This window comes from Mustela nigripes, chromosome 1 (genome assembly GCF_022355385.1).
Source record: "Mustela nigripes isolate SB6536 chromosome 1, MUSNIG.SB6536, whole genome shotgun sequence".
Classification (NCBI taxonomy): Eukaryota; Metazoa; Chordata; class Mammalia; order Carnivora; family Mustelidae; genus Mustela; species Mustela nigripes.
In genome coordinates, this window is record NC_081557.1 from 203,577,334 (window position 1) to 203,594,723 (window position 17,390).

At 55.0% G+C, this 17,390-nt stretch overlaps 1 protein-coding gene across 9 annotated transcripts in view; it reads right to left on the reverse strand.

Moving 5' to 3' along the window:
• ZFYVE28 (zinc finger FYVE-type containing 28) overlaps window positions 1–17,390 on the reverse strand; it is a 102,558-nt gene that overhangs the window by 54,090 nt on the left and 31,078 nt on the right. The gene's annotated exons all lie outside the window — the stretch shown is intronic.

Genomic DNA, 17,390 nt, shown 5'->3' on the forward strand with positions numbered 1-17,390 from the left:
CCCCCCTCACACCCGCCCCTTCCCTCACACAGCAGCCCACTCCCCTCATGCCCCCCTATTCTCCTCACATGCCTGCCTGCTCCCCTCACACACTGGCCTGCTCTCTCACACACCTGCCTGCTTCCCTCACACACCAGCCCACCCATCTCACATACCGCCTGCTCCCCTCACACACTAGCTTGCTCCCCTCACATACCAGCCCACTCACCTCACACCAGCCTGTTCCCACACACCTGCCCCACCCTTCATACACCAGCCCCCACCTCCACACACCTGTCTGCTCCCCTTACACCCACCTGTTCCCCTCACACACTCACCTGCTCCCCTCACACCCCTGCCTGCTTCCCTCACAGCAGCCTCCTCCTCTCACATACAGGCATGTTCCCCTCACACACAACCTGGTTCCCTCACACACCCACCTGCTCCCCTCACACCTGTCCGCTCCCTTACACACCAGCCTGTTCTCTATACCTGCCTGCTCCCCTCACACACCAGCCCCCTCATACCAGCTGCTCCCTCACAGGTCAGCCTGCTCTTGCTCCCTCTGGCCTCAAGCAGGCATGGCCTCTTCCCTTTGATCTGAGTTTCCAGGATTAGGAGAAACCCACAGTAAAAGTGATGGATCCCACGAAGGTATTTTTATAAGTGGCGTTCTTCATGACCATACAGAGAAAAACAAAGAAGGAAAGACACCAAATCACACAGGTGCCCAAATTTGCTGGAAAAAAATCACATGGATGTACACTGCACAGGTGACCCAGGAGCTACCACATGGTTGTGTTTATAACCTAATCTTGTTAAATGTAGAATAACTTATTTTCCTAATTTTAGTCGCCCTTTTCTTCCCACCGCAGATTCTGCCCTTGGCCCTGGCATTTTGCCCCTCCCCTGTGTGTGGTCATCCACAGAGGCTTTTCCCGCCTCAGGGGCCTGGGTCCTCAAGGGCCTGACTCAGTCAGCTCTTGAGGCTGGCCCAGGGAGGAGCCCCCCCGATGTGGCAGACAGATGGAGTGGGGTGCCCAGCGCACTGACTGGCGCCGGAGGTGGACAGGTGACCCAGGCAGGGCCAGGGAGGACTGGTATCGGAGGGAAGCGCCTGCTCTTCCAGCCACTTACCCAGCACTCGGCCAGGTATGCTGGGCTCGGGGTACAGCCTGAGATGAGACAGACCCAGATCCACCCCCCCCAACAAATAGTGTGCCCCCTTCTCATGCCTTCTCTGGTCCTGGGAGCCAGTGCAGCCCCTCGATGGGCTCAGCTGATTGCCCTGGTTCCTGGCACACCTAGGAGAGTAACCAGTCTCCCCTCTATGATCAACCAGGGACAGGACTGGGGTTGGGGGCTGGGCAATACCTTTTGCCTCTTTCCTGTTCCACTGATGTTCAAAGACATCTCCCAGCCCATCTCCCAAGGGTGGGGAGTCCCAGGGAGGGGCAGTGGTGGTGCTGGTGGGCAGGGGATGGGGTAGCCTCAGGGCCATTGACTGGAGGCCACTGACCATCAGATGAGGCCCTAAGGCCTTGCTCTCTGCTTCTCAGAGGCATCCCTGGTATTAAGCTGAGTGAAATAAGTCAGCCAGGGAAAGACAAAGACCATGTGATCTCACTCATATGTGGAATTTAAGAACAAAACAGGATCACAGGGGAAGGAAGGGAAAAACAGAATAAAAGGAAATCAGAGAGGGAGACAAGCCATAATAGACTCTCAACTGTAGGAAACAAACTGAGGGCTGCTGGAGGGGAGGGGGTGAGGGGATGGGATAACTGGATGACGGGCAATAAGGAGGGCACAGGAGGTGATGAGCATGGGTGTACAATTGATTAATCAATCACTAAATTCCACCCTGAAACTTGAAGAAGAAGGAGGAAGAGGAGGAGAAGAACAGAGGCCCCAGAATGGTGACTTGGCTCCCCCGGGGGCTGCCAGCTTCCCTCTGGGCCGCACTGGGTACCACAAGCATTGTCCCAGGGAAATAGGGAAATGGCTCAAATAGCACCTTATTACTAGATACACAGGGGCCATCCCTCCTTGGAGAGGGGCTGTGGCAAGGGGCTGAGGTCACCGCTGGCCGGTGACATAGGCCAGACTCTGCTGGCAGTAAGCCTAGGCCCCTGACACCCTGCTCGGGATCCCAGTCACCACAGACCACGGGCTTCCTTCTGGCCCCACACCCAGGAGCTTCCCTCACAGCAGTGGGGGTGGGAGGGCGGGGAGAACAGGGGCAAAGCAGGTACACCTCCTACGGCGCTGGCCTGAAACCCTCCCGGGCAACACACACCAGGGCCGGGGATAAAAGCCCTCCCCACACCTGCTCCTGCGGCATCCAGTCCACCACTGCTCGCCGATGAGACACTGGCTGGCTCAGCACCCAGGCCGGGACTAATTGAGGGCACTGGGTAAGGACACCGCGAGGAAGCAAGTCTCTGCTCTGAGAAAGAGGGCACGATGCAGGGGGCCGGGCCCAAAACTGCCCAGACAATAACTCTGAATCAGCCTTTGCCCTGGCGGCAAAAACTTCACCACATATAAGCAGACCTCAATTTCAAATACGCACACCAAATAAGCAGACCTCAAGTCCAAATACCCTCTCTGCTCTAGGCTGGCAAGCATCGGCCAGTGGCAGCAACAACCGCAGGCCTGGTGATGGCTGGCGGGCAGCGGGCATGGAAGACAAAGCTCTGCCCTTCACACGGCCTTGACCTGGCCGTCCCCTCCCCCAGGAGGGGGCTGAGCATCAAGAGGGTCTCCCTCGTGGTTCCAGCTCATATGTGCACACACACACACACACACACACAAACACACACACACGCAGGCACGCGCACACACACCTTGCTCTATGTTCTGGAGCAAGTGACAAGTACCACTTGCGTCCATGTGAGGCATGTGTCCGTGCATCATGTGCGTACGTGCATGGAAAGGCACAGGAAAAGTGAACAGCAACACCCAGCCCTGGGTGCACCCCAGAGCTGCACAGGCAAAAGCCTCCTCAGGACCACGCTTTCCCCGCCCCCAGCACCCAGCAAGTGTACAGAATTGGCTGCCTGGGAACTGCATTTCAGTGAATTACAGACCTTAAAACCAGACCTACGGAGGTATTGTCCCTCAGCTAAAAAAGAACTGTGAACATACACACATGCAACAGAGTAAGAGAATTCAGAAAAATGGTTTACAGTTAGTGCTTGTCTTTTTATCACCGAAACTAGAAACGTCTATGCTACTTGGAAATTTTAGCCACTCCCTGGGCTCCTGCTCCCACCCCCTCGGGTCTGGTATCTCCCACGAAGGGTCAGCAGTCCGCCAGGTGCTGCGGGAGACAAACGCTCCAGGCTGTGGGTGGGGGGGCTGAGTAGGGGGAGGGTCCCAGGAAATGAATGAACACAAGTTACAAAATTCCATTTGCGTCTGGGGACATGACAAGTTGTCTTTCTCTCTGATTTTAAAATTTTAAAATTCAATTTTAAATTACGCTTTTAAATGTCCCTAAGGAAAATGTCCACACCAAAGAGAACCAATCAGTATAAATAAGAAGAACTCACCCTATTTTGGAATAAGAATGGTAAGAGAGTAATTCTAGAACTTGGTGGGAATGTCCTTTTTGGCGCACTGTGTCAATGTTTTCTCAAAATCAATTCAGGGCGGTGAAGGTCTTCGCAGTTGCAAGGAGACAAAACTAAGCTCACGGAGGAAACATCTGGCTTTGGAGGTCAGGTGACCACTAACAGAAAACACGCAACAACAAAGAAGTACTAAGTCAAAGTGCAAAAACTAATTCAGAGGGGTGCCTGGGGGGTTCAGGTGGTGAAGTGTCTGCCTTCAGCTCAGGTCACAATCTGGGGTCCTGGGATCAAGCCCCTTATTAGGCTCCCTATTCCCTCTCTCTCTGCCTGCTGGTCCCTTTGCTTGTGCGCGCTGTCAAATAAAGAAATAAAAAACCTTGAAAAAATAATTCAGAACTAATTTTATAAAATTGATGAAATGATTTATTCATTCAAAAACCTGCTCTGCATTGTGGCAGGGGACACAGTCCACAGGAGAGATCCGCCCTGTTTCATGTGCCCTGCTGAGCTGCCTCGTGATGCTGGAGCGCATCCCAGCGGGTTCCAGGCTGGCTGGCTGGGCTAGAGCAGAACACATGAACTGGGAGCTTCCCCTGAGGGGCGGGAGCCCCCAGTTCCCTGCAGAGCACCCACATGGAGACTCTGAAGCTCCTGAGGAAAAGGAATAGCCAAGGTCGCCCTGCTGGACAGGATGGAGCCCAAAGTCACTCATACTAAGGACCCTCCAGCAGCCTTATGGGAAAGAGGAGGCAGGGGTAAGTGTGGTGCAGGCTCCCATCCCATTCATATGCTTTGCTTCCCAAGTAAGAGGTAAGCACTGCAGAGGGAGGGCCTTACAGGGACGCCCCCTGTTCAATCCAGAGCAGCAGCCCCCCAGCCTCAGCCACGCTGCACAATGGGGAGGAGAAGAGGAGGCAGATGGCCAGACAGGTGGGCAGGACAGATGGCAGGACAGGTGGCCTGGCCAGACCAGAAGGGGCCAGACCTCCACATCCCCTAGTGTAAGCCCAGTGATGGAGCACAGCCCAGCTATGGTGTGGGGAGTCCCAGGCCCTGCCTACCACCCTCCACCCTCCCCGGCAGCTGTCCCAGGACGTGAGCTGGTCTCCAAACACTGGCTCCTAAGACAGACCACCCCACGTGCCCGACCACCCCAATACTCAGCAGAAGAGAGCCTTCCAGACCTCAGCAGACCCCAGGTTGGCTCTGACTGGACTGAGCCCAGGTTGCTCAGGGGTGAGGGCAGGGGCCTCGGGCCAGCACAGCCCTGGGCCTCTCTTTGGCCAGCTTTCCAGTAAAGCCTTGGACTCCCCACTGGAACCCACAGATGCAAGGATGCTTCAGAGAAACCAGACAAAAGCCCCAGGGGCAGCATGCTAAATCTGACTGCCCCTCCCCAGTGGTCCCCCCCCCCACACTCGGCCAGCTGACCTGCAGGATCCGGGCACAGTGGACTGTTAAGGAAACCCACTGACTGCAGTCACCAGGTCCAAAACCCCTCCCTGCCTCCAAACATGGACCCTGGCCCCCTGCTAGTCTTCACCCTCTGGCCCCACCAAGGTCTGGCTGACTGGCAGCCATGACCCATGCCCCCAAAGTTGGCCCTGCCTCCATCGCAGTACACCCCGGGGAAGGCCAGGCCCCAGACATTGCTGTCCTTCCGCAGCTCTGGTGCCCCAAACAGGTAGGTGCTCCTGCTATCAAATGGCAGTGGCCCTGCCCTCTGGCCCCCCCCATGCCAGGTGGCCAGTTACTCCTGTGCCCATCCCCACTCACCTGCTGGCTGTCTCCCAGTGGGGGGCGTGTGTGTGCAGACAGCCTGCCCAGTCACCAGGAGGGACTGTCAGGGGTTTTGACCTGCCCCCACCCTCCCAGCCCCCACCAAGGGCAACAACTCCTGCTGGTGGCCCCTCCCACTCCACTCCCTCTCAGGACTCAGGACCCTTCCCTCCCTGTGGCCGTCAGGCTCAGGTGCAGAGCTGAGCCCTGGGCCCGTCACCATCCCTGTGGCCCCCTGCCACAGGAGCCCCCCAGGGGGCCAGCTGCTTCTGCAGGGACTTGAGGAGGCTGGCAAGGCTCCAGAGGTTTTAGGTCCTGGTGGGCAGAGCTCTGTGCAGAGGAATCACAGAGGAAACCATGGAGAGTTCACATACATTACCTAATTTCCATAACCCAACAGCCCTAAGAGCAAGTGAGGGCTGTTCCCCAATCTGCACAGGGGAGAATTTAGGCTTAAAGAGGTATACAGGTCCACCCAGGACCACGTATCCAAGAGACAGTCCACCTCTCTCCCACCTCCCTGACAAAGAAGGGCCTTTTCCTGTACTTAGTTTCCCTGCTGGCTCCTGCTGGGTGTTAAGGGCAAGAGTCACACAGAGCTGCCATCTGGGCATCCACCGAGTGGCCCTGATAGAAAGTTGGTGGGTCCCACTGGGGTCAAGTCGGTGGCTCAGGGTCCAGGCTCTGTGCCCACGGTGGGCCCACTTATACGGACACCACATGACAACTCTGAATGCCCAGGGAGCTTCCATCCACACCAAGAGGCTGGCCCCATCCCCGGCTGTAGCCCGAAAATTACTGCCGGATCCCAGGAACCACCCCACCCAGGGCCAGCCCCATGTGCACCTGCAGCCTGACCCGAGCCACAGATGGCCTGTCCCCAGTGGTGTGGGGACCAGCCAGGCCACCATGAACCGTGCTGTCTCGAGGGCACAGCACTTTACAGCAGAACAAGGCCAAATGCTTGCCCAGGAAGGACTGATGACTCACATCAATAAATAGTTTATGGTATAGTGACTGAGACAGGCTGTTTTGATCACGGTTTGGAGAAATCCAAGGACCCCCAGTGGCATGGGGAGGAGTGTGTGCCTGAGATGGCGAGATGAACCAGCTGGGCACAGAATTTAGAAGCGATGTGCTGGGCTCAGGTCGAGGGTGGGCTGCAGGTTCAAAGGGAGCTCACTCACTTGCTGGGTGGTGACTGTGGGCACCTGTGTCTCAGTTTGTCATTTACAAAATGGGCTTAAAGCACACAGAGTACCTGGCCAGTACCTGGGGCACAGCAGACACTCAGGGAGGAGTCATCAGGCGACATCACTATCAGGAAAGCAACGGAGTGGAAGCTGTCCAGGGTGATAAAAAAAATAAGGCATGCAATGACATCACTCCTGACAGCACCATCCCCTGAGAGCAGCCTGAGCTTTCCACTGGACAGCGCCTTCCGGAAACAGCTGACCACACACCACCTCCAGCCAACAGAGCCCGGTGGGGAACCTCAACAACCCAGGAGGCAGCAAGAACCCACAGTGAGAGCAGGAGACACCCCACCCCCACACCTGGTCCCTGGATCTCCTGTTGATGGGGCGGGTGGGGGGACCCAGGTCCCAGACAGGCACACTTGGGGTTGCTCTGGGGTGGGCCTCCTGCCCGATGCCCCTGCCTCTTTCTCTTTCTGAGCCCTCCCTTGACAGGGGGGGGGCAGTGCACGGGGGTTGGAGGGGAGGCATACTGGGGGTTGGGGTATAGGGCACTGGGACAAGCGGCACTGTTGCAGTACACTGGGGTGGGGCTCCAGGCACTGGGATGCGAGGCACAGGGACAAGGGGCAGGGCATGAAGGGTGGGGAGCAGAGACACAGAGGGCATGTGGGATGGGCACTAGGGTCGAGGGGGAAGGGTGCAGGTGTCCAGGTGAGCCCGGGAGGGCAGGCTGTGGGCAGCTTCGGGGAAGGAGGAAGGCGCAGAGCCTGGCGGTGGGAAGCATCACCTGGGAGTGTGCGGTGAGTGAGCCTCAGTCCTCACAGAGGCCCTCGGGGAGGTCAGGGAGGGTCCGGTGGCCGAGGGAGCAAGCTGAGCAGCGGGAGGAATGCAGGAGGGCATGGATACTGGCGGCCTCTCACCGGGTCTCATGGAAAGAACCAGCTGCAGGTGCAGATGCATCCAGCCTTCCTGCTCAGGCAGGCATCTGGGCAAGGTGGCCACCCACTGGAGAAATGCAGCCTGGCCCCTCCGGCCAGCCCTAGGCCCTCCCAGCTCCAGGTCCCTCTTCAATCCCTGAGCCTTCAGAGACCTGGAAGAAGGGGCAGGCCCCAACAGCCCCTTCTCCCCACTCTGGCTCAAAGAAGGTAAAGTGGGGCTAGACAGGTGGGGTTCCTGATGGGCCCAGGGGAGGACCAGCCCAAGTCACTCCAACTGGGGTCCTGGGCTGGCAGGTGGGTCAGCGAGCTTGGAGAGTCACCCAAATACAAGAGGACCTCTGCTGAGCCAGCTGCGGAATGAAGTCTGGATGGACACAGTGGGGGTCCCCCTCTGCAAGAGGGATACAGGAGAGGGCGGGCACTCCCTCTGGTAGTGGCTACCTAGCACCCAGATGCAGTCTCTCACTCAGGAAACGAAGCTGGGTGGATACAACAGCCCAGCTTCACGGTGACCTCCCGGAGGTCTCTAGAAACACACCTCAGCACATCCACCTGAAAGGAGGGTCCCCAGGATGAATGTGGACACCTACAACGGATCACTCCACATCCTCTTAAAGGGATTGTTGGGGGCAACTTGTCATGAAATCTAGGGTCCGTTATTCCAGCAAAACACAGTCATGAAATCTTGCTCACACATCAGCTCTGAGATGGAGATGGTTCTGAACTCACTGAATTTGTGCTGAAGATACTTTTACCACCTTAACCAGTGTTGCCCCAAATGACCTTTTAGACCTTCTTAGGCAAAGCGGACAGTGGGCTAACCCAGCACTCTGCCCCTTCCCACATGATGGGCTACATTAGTGCCCCAAAAACTCCAGATTGCAGGAGCAGTTTAGACGCCCAATAAACCAGTTCCCTGCTATCTCCCAGACGATGGGTCAGCTTGGAGGAGCCGCTCCCCAGCAGCAGGCCACTCTGGAGGGCATGGAGGAACAGCTCAGGACCAAGCTTTCTGACTGCAAGGGGTCCCTGCCCTGGGGCATGGCCACGGCCCCCTCAGAACCCATAGAAGCATGCTCTAGTCCAATCTGGAGACAGACCCACACTGCAGAGGGAGATGCTCCTGAGACGCAGGCCCTTGCATGGTGGGCTCGGACACTCTCCTTTCAGGGGGAGCAGCCAGGCAAGGGACCCTGCGGCACCCAGGAGACCACCTGGGCCTGGGCTGCAGTGTTTGGTCTGTGCGTCAAACCAGATGCAGCGCCTGGAGACAATTGAGCATACAGTAAATGGTTTTCAGAAGGAAAATGGATTCGCAAACCTCACAATCCAGTAGCATCCAAACAAATGACACACCAGGAATGCTGAATTGGGGGGTAGTGTTATATACCCCTTGGGAGAAGCTCTTCTATAACCATGGGGGGGCATCGGCCCAGCCGCAGAGGGAAGGGTGCCCTGCGTCCCCAGACTGACAGGCGACACCTGACAGCTATGACTTGTAACTGCAGGAGACCCATTCTGAACTTTCTGTCAAATGCATGTTATTTTCAAAACAGGCTATTGAACAGTGAACTTGCTAGGACGACAGTCACCTCTGTTCCCACACTGCTAGCAGCCATGGCACACAGTCCCAGGGCCCCTGGGGACACCAGCTTCCTGCACCCCCACTGTGGGACAGAGTCCTGTGCTCGGCCCGCCTGGCTGACAGTGGCCTGGGAGCCAGATGAAGCAAGGGCCGGGGACTGTGGTCCTCTCAGCTTCCAGGATGGGTGGGAATCTACCCAAGGGAAACAGAAATTTAAATTGCTTGTTTATGACTCGTCCTCTCCTTCAAAAGGACTTTGAGGTGACTTACTAAATCCAAACACACGTGAACTGAGCCTGTTTGTTTAAACTGAGAAGCATTTAAAGACAATTAAAGGGGCCAAACAGGGGTCCCAAGTTTGAGACCAAGTGGATTACTGAAGGTGGGTTATGACAGCAGCTGGGCTACCCTGCTCTCTGTGTTGTCAGCCCAAACCCCTGGCCCATACATGTCCCCCAGTCCTGGGCATACCAGCTTCACAGTGGATCAGGAGAGGCTGTCCCACTACAAGGATCCCCATGTAGGTCCTGGGAACACGCTGGTCAGAGGGAACATGGAATTCCAAGGGGTGTCCCACTGGGAGGACCCAAGAGACAGGATGTCACCAGAAACCAACACCGAGGGAGGCCTCCCTGGCCAAGCAGGTGGGGTTAATGAACCCCCTGGGAAGCCCCACCAGGGCTGCCCCTCCTTGATCCAAGGACTTATAACCCAGAGGTTGCTGCCACCCTGGACCCAGACCCTCTGACCACACATCAAGCAAGGCCCCGCGGGAGCTACTTGGAAAGGTCTGTGGACAACCAACTCCAACGGGGTAGAACTATAAGCCTGGCCACGCCTTTCCAAAAGAGGATAAAAAACTGGCTTTTAGACCCAGTTTTTTTTTTAAGATTATTTATTTATCCTTTCTTCTCTCTGCGTGCCTCTCTGTCTACTTGTAATCTCTGTCTGTTGAACAAATAAATAAAATATTTAAAAAAAAAATGGGGCGCCTGGGTGGGTCAGTGTGTTAAGGCCTCTGCCTTCAGCTCAGATCATGATCCCAGGGTCCTGGGGTTGAGCCCCACATTGGACTCTCTGCCCAGCGCAGATCCTGCTTCCCTTCCTCTCTCTGCCTGCCTCTCTGTCTACTTGTAATCTCTGTTGAATAAATAAATAAAATCTTAAAAAAAAAAAAAAAGATTATTTATTTATTTGTCAGAGAGCACAAGCAGGCAGAGGCAGAGAGGGAAGCAGACTCCCCGCTGAGCAAAGAGCTGGATGCAGGACTCTATCCCAAGACCCTGGGATCATGACCTGAGCCAAAGAAAGCGGCTTAACCAACTGAGCCATCCAGGCATTCCTAGACCCAGTTTTACTGAGATAGAACTCACATCCCACGACATCCTTCCAGTTAAAGTATGCAAATCAGGGGTTTCAGTATATTCATGGGCTTGTGGAACCATCACCACGAGCTAATTTTAGAAGGCCTCTATCACCCCAAAGAGAAGCTCACGCCCATCACCAGTCATCCTTCCACCCGTCCCTGATCTACCGTGTTTGCAGATTGGCCCATTCGTGCAAATGGATCATACAAGATGTGGCTGTTTGTGCCTGGCTTCTTCCCCTCAGCACGTTCTCCAGAGCCGTCCATGCTGTGGCATGTGTCACCCCTCCCTAGGGGCGCTAGCCAGCCACCTCAGTGGTCTGTGGACACGTGGACTGTTCCCACGTGGTGACGATGGTGAATAGTGCCACCAGGAACCGGCTTCTGTGAGGATGTGAGTGTCTATTGGTCTTGGGCACGAACCCTAGAGGGGAACTCCAGGTCATGTGGTAGCTCTGGGTGTTGCCGAGGAGATGCCAGCTTGCTTTCCAAAGTGGCGGCACCATGTGACAATCCCACGGTAGCTGTGTTTGAGGTCCCGATCTCTCTGCAGCCTCGGCAGCCCCCCAGGGGCTTCTGGGACTTCGATTCCAGCCTCCAGCCATGGTGAGAAGATTTGATCTGCATCTCCCTGCCAAGTGAGGATGTCCAGCTTCTTTCCTACGCTTACTGGCCTTTTGTCAGTATTCTTGTCACTATCCTTCCTCACAGTGTCCTGTCATTCTGCATGTGAGTCAGAGAAGGGAAGGCAGTCACGCTCTCTGGCCTGACCAGATCTGCTTTCCCAGAGCTGTGTAAGGGCGCAGTCTACACTGGGCCTCTGTCTGCTGGGACCAGGGTCCCTCTGCTGCAGCCAAAGCCAAAGGCTGGTGTGAACCAGGCAACGCCGCACCTTTGTCATGATTGGGAACATGCTTACTGGCCCCAAAGGGGTTCCTTGGGACAAGGCAATGGTGTTCCCCATCACCTGCCCCGGGACCCCAGAAATCGTTCCTATCCACATGACGTGGCCTCAAAGTCCATGGAGAACCCAAGAATGTGAGTTCTTTGGAAAAGTGTCTTTGCAGATGGCAGGAAGGTAGGATCTTGGGACGAGACCATCCTAGATTATCAGGATCCATCCAAGGACAAGTGTCCCTACAAGAGAAGGGGAGCTACACACAGAGAAAAGCCATGGGAAGCAGAGGAAGACATTGGAGCAAGGTGTCTGTGAGCCTGGGAATGCCTGGAGACCCCCGAATCCAGAAGAGACAAGGACCTGCTTCTCTGTCAGAGTCTCTGGAGAACCAACCCTGTTTCCAGACTCCCAAGAGCCCACCCTCCCTGAGGCTTCTCCCCAGGGCTGACCACCTAGCAGCCTGGACCAGTGCCTAACCATGTGTGTGGCCCGTAGGCCTCTCCTGCCAGTGCCCCATGTCCGTGGGCAGCAAGAGGGGGACAAAACAACACCAGAGCCACAGAAGACCCCTCCGACCCCCAGGTCTTCAAGAGTGCTAACCTTAGGAGCAAACAGCAGTGTTTTTACGCTAAAATTAGGGTAGATAACTCAGTCCCTCCATGTGTCTGTCTTGTTCACGGGCTCAGCCATCCACTGAAAAAGACGCAGGGACAACTGAATGTAGAAATCTACAGAAAACCAGAACTGATGCAAAGATCTCTCCAAAAAAGTACATCCTCCATTACTGTTCAGAAGCCTCTGAAGACGAGGACAGACACCGGTCAGAATCTGTGCTTTTAAATGGGTCTTTGTGTGCTCGCAGGAAAGACGCCCAGAAGACCCCTGGGACAAACCTAGAATTTAAAATACATCCACATGGACACTGCCGGCAGACACAGCAGCTGTACTCCGATCTGGGCCAGCCTGGCCTTCTTTCTGTAAAGTTTGTCAGGAGCCCTGTTTTCACCCCCTGCCCCCCACCCCTGCCCCGGCCGCTGGTGCTGAACACGCAGGGCACAGGCCTACTGGCCAGTCTGGCTCCAAGAGTCTGCTGACCCGGGGAGGCTTTCAGATGGGGGAGTGGATGCACGCACAGAGGCTCGAATCCTCCCACAGAAGATTCTGAGCTTCCAAAACAAAATTCTCCTGCTAAGTTCTTTTCTTTCTCTATTGTTTAAGAAATGAAATTCCCAGTGCCTTGACATCTTGTCGACCCATATGAAGTTGCATCCGCCGTGAGGAGGGCACTGCCCTCTGCGCCCAGGGCTCCTGGTCCTTGCCCCTTCCCCGCATCCTGCTACGGGAAGCTGAGGACCACCTGCCCAGGGCCAGTTGAAGTGGAGATGTGCTGACAGTGTGGCCAACAGGCCAACTTCACAGATGTTCGTGGGAATGTCCAAGTCTCCTTGTTGGTATGTTGATTAATGATGAAATAGTAATATTTCAGATCTATTGGGTTAAGTAAAATGTACTGTTGAAATTAATCTTGCCTGTTTCTCTTCACTATGTAGCTACTTAAAAATTTTCAGCTGAGACCTGTGCCGTATCTCCACAGGACAGCTCTACTCTGGGACTCGTCCCTTCCCTCCACTATAGACACATACAATTTCTGCAATGATCAGTAGCTAATTACACCTACACTGAAGGCACATCCATCCTCAGTGCTGTCCCTTTTATGCCCCAGCTTCCCTGAAAGCCCTCTTTCCATCTTGCCGCCAAGCATCTGTTAGGAACAGGCCTTGCTATGAGCTCACCATTGGGTGTCCGGGCAGCAGCTCTGTCTTGTCTGGTACAAGAGTCCGTCACAGGGTGAGACACTGCACTGTGGGCCACGCTTCTTCTGTCTGCGGTCGGGCGCTGTTACAGACCTCCGCCATGCTTTCCCCATCCTTTACAGATATCCTGTCTTTTCTCGGTTAACTTGTGAGATTTTTCACTTCCGTGTTTCCAAGTTTTATAGACGTCACACGGGATTTCGTGTTGTTTCTCCTGCTTCGAACTCCGTCTCCTTTCACCAGAGGATTCTCCTCTTTCTTCCATTGGGGGAAATTCCCAGCTACTGTTTTCTTTTCTTTTTTTTCAAATTGGTCTTTTCTGTCAGTGTTTCTCCTCCCTTCTCTTGCCCCGACTCTTAGGAGAGCTTTATCGGACCCCAGGGAACATGCCATAATCCCGCACTCGGGGGACACTCTGGACATCCCCTCATCCTGCTTTCCTGGACTGACCACAGGCGGACTGTGCAACTCACCGTGGGTGCAAGGGCCCAAGCGCTCCTCGCTTGGCACCCGAGCCAGCATATGGCAGGAGCTGCACCAGCGTCTGCAGAAGGAGCAAACCCGAGCTCCCGCAGCTGCCTCTTCGCCCCGTTCAGCCCCAGGCCCACATTCAAGCGTGTGTCTAAGGCTGGTGGAAACAACTGCCTTTTTAGAATACCCCCAGAGCTCACACAGGCCATAGATATTGATTCTTTCAAAGGAAACAAGAGAGGCAATGGCAGGGTTTACCCACCCTTCCCCGTATCACCTGAGACCCCCAAGGTGGGAATCAGGAGCCCATGCTAGGGACTCTTATTCCAAGGGGCAGGTCTCCTCCAGCTATCTGTGGGCTCTGGGTCATCCTGGGGAGCCTCTGGGAAGGCACTCCTGGTGGCAGACGGTCACCCCGAACCTGTGGGGGCCATCCCACAAGGAGGGGTGCTATATGGGGGCTGGTTATGTGGTTGAGACCCAACAGCGCATAGTCCTGCTAGGCCAGAGAGCGGAGAACACGCTGTGAGGGGGCCTCTCCAGGGACCGGCAAGACCCACCACCATTAACAGCCACTGTAGGACTTAGAGCTTCCCCACCCACCAAATACAGGACATGGCAGCAGGCCAGGTTCTGTCCAGAGCTGGTGGGGGCACTGCATGGATTTGCAGCTTCTAGATGCCCCCACCTATGCTGGACCCCACAAAGGAAGCTCTCTCCTCTTAGGAGAATCTGGCAAAACCAGGCCGACGGCTAAAATGTTCAGCTAAGGGCACCCAGGCAGCTCCATTGGTGAAGCATCTGCCTTTGGCTCAATTCATGATCCTGGGGTCCAGAGATCGAGCTCCACGTCGGGCTCCCTGCTCAGCGGAAGTCAGCTTATCCCTCTCCTTCTGCCCCCCTGCCTGTTTGAGCTCACTCTCTCTCAAATAAATAAATAAAATCTTTTTTAAAATGTTTAGCTAAAGTTAACAAAATTACAGAGGTTTGATTACCGGTACATTATAATCGTTGACGATAAAATTACCCCACCCTGCGTGGACCCCAACAGCCCCCCCCGATGTGACCGTCTGCCTCGTCCCTAAGACACAACCAAGCACAGAGAAGCAGACACGTGGCTCTTCAATCCTCTTGAGTCCACGTCTCTTCCTGTTGTTTTATGCGAATAGGTGTTTATGCCCCGAAGTCTTTTTTGATCCCTGTCACACACCTCTGATAAATATATAAATAGAATTTTTTTTTAATTTCCTGGGATCATAAGACTGAGTTTTAGACGTTTTCTCTGGACTGAGTTACCATCACTGCGAGTATCAGTCCACAGCTGGTCCTCACGGCACAAGCACATGACACATCCCAGCGAGCAACCATGCCATGCACAAATTCCCCTAGAAACACATCGGGCTCTTCCTCCCTGCGAATGTCACTCACTGCCCAGGGAAACCGGCTCTCGCTGCAAGGATGAGCCTCCTTCTTGGTTCTGCATGAGCCCAGAACACCTGTCCTCGGCCGGAGTCTGTAGGACAGGCCATGGACAACTACAGTCCGAGAATCTCAGGTACGCACCCTCGATTTTATTGACAGAGAACCGGGAACCAGGGTCTGAGGAAGGACTTGTAGACCCTCCTTTGAGTCAATGCTTTGCTATCACTGAGAAGTAGAACACATGGGTCCCCAGGAAGGAGCGAAGGACAGCCCCTCCTCCTGCATAGGGTAAGATGGCCCCATGGAATGCCTGCCTCACTGTCCCACTGGAGCTCTGAATCCAGAGCACCTCCCCAGAGACAGGAACACTTGGCTCCAGTTCCCGGCAGGACCAGCACACAGATGCGATGGCAGGTGGGTCACCGTCTGCGTGCTGCGCTCAGAGCACAAGCGGTTTCTCGGGAGGACCCTTGGGGTAGAGGACACAGCGGGTGGAGAGGGCCGCCAAGACTCAGAAACAAGTCAGCCACGCAGAGACCTTCTCAGGGGTCCTCAGAGACTCTGAGCAGCCAGGTTGCACTGTTGCCAGAAGAAAATTTCTGAAAGGAATAACCTTTATCGGGGAAGAGGAAGCTGGCTTTGTAGAAAACTGTCTTGAGAGCTTTCGGCCCCTACAGATGAAGAGTTATCTGGGAAAGGTCAGAGGCAAATAACTGCCCAACCCAGAGGGAGAACGGAGCCAAGTGCTTGCCACCCAGGGACACCCAACTCTGGGGGTGCAGTCTGAGGTCAGGGCACATCCAAGCAAGAACAGGAGGAGGGACGCGCAGCAGGGAGCAGAGGAGGTCCAGGAGCAGAGGCAGCCCACCCCTCAAAGACCAGTGGGATGGCCACTGGGGCAGGGAACAGCCAAGCCCGAGAGGGTCGCAGGAGGAGCACTGACAAACAAAATCAAGACTTGTGAACAAATGAATGACTGGATTAACTTTGGAAAAACAAATTTTAGGGGCACCTGGGTGGCTCAGTTGGTTAAGCAACTGCCTTTGGCTCAGGTCATGATCCTGGAGTCCTGGGATAGAGTCCCACATCAGGCTCCTGGCTCGGCAGGGAGTCTGCTTCTCCCACTGACCTCTCTCCTCTCATGCTCTCTCTCTCTCTCAAATAAATAAATAAAATCTTTATTAAAAAAAATTTTTTTAGGGGCGCCTGGGTGGCTCAGCGGGTTAAAGCCTCTGCCTTAGGCCCAGGTCATGATCCCAGGACCCTGGGATCGAGCCCCGCATCGGGCTCTCTGCTCAGTGCAGAGCCTGCTTCTCTCTCTCTCTCTCTGCCTGCCTCTCTGCCTACTTGTGTTCTCTGTCAAATAAATAAATAAAATCTTTAAAAAAAAATTTAAAAAAATTTTTTTAAAGAAAAACAAATTTTAATTCAACAGAGGCTAAGGAGACAGAGACCACTCACTCACCTCAAGTTTTTAGAGCGAGACCCCTGCCGATCTGAACCCACTCTGTGCCGAGAGCCAACAGCAACATGGCTTTCCAGGTGTGGCAGAGACAGCTCAGTCCTCGGCCGTGGGCTGCTCAGGGCGTCTGTCCTGCACCCATCCAAGGTGGGGAGCAAACCCCACCCTGAAAGACCTCAGAGCCTCAAAGACAGGGTCCAGGCAAGTCTGGTGGCCTCCTCCCCAAAACCAGCCCAGCAGGCATCCCTGACATTGCCCCGCAGGCCAAGTCACACAGCAACCCACAGAGGCACTGCTTAAGAGCCCCCTGGGGACACACCTCTGCTGCCCCCGCCCCCCAAGCCAACAGCTCCAGGACAATGCCCAGCCTGTCACAACCACACGGATGACCCTGACCTCTGTGGGGGCAGCTGGCAGGGAGGGCATGGCCTGGCACGAGGAGCAGAGGGGAGCAAGCCCCAGCCCAAGGAGGCTTTGAGCCCCAGAACCTGGGGAGCCCCAGGCAGGGGCTGCTGGACAGTGGACCAGCCTTCTCCTTGGGGGAAACTGGCTTTGCCCTGTTGGTCCAGCAGCCCCTGACGGGTTCTGGGAAGAAAAACGGACAAGGAGAAATACCTGAAATCCTTCCATTACTTCTTCTAACTTTCATATATAGAATATATGGTTGGTATAACATGGTCTTCAAAAAACACACTAAACTACAGAGAAAATGCGAACTATCCGAAATCACCGTCGCCAGGGACACTGTGGAAGCCTTCCGAGGCACATCCTGAGCCACTTCCCAGCACACACGTATGACACACACACACGCACGTATTTGTAATAAAAACTGCATCGTATTCCCACCGTTTCTCACCACTCCCCACGCCATGCGATCCAAAGCCACGTGCTCCAAGGCC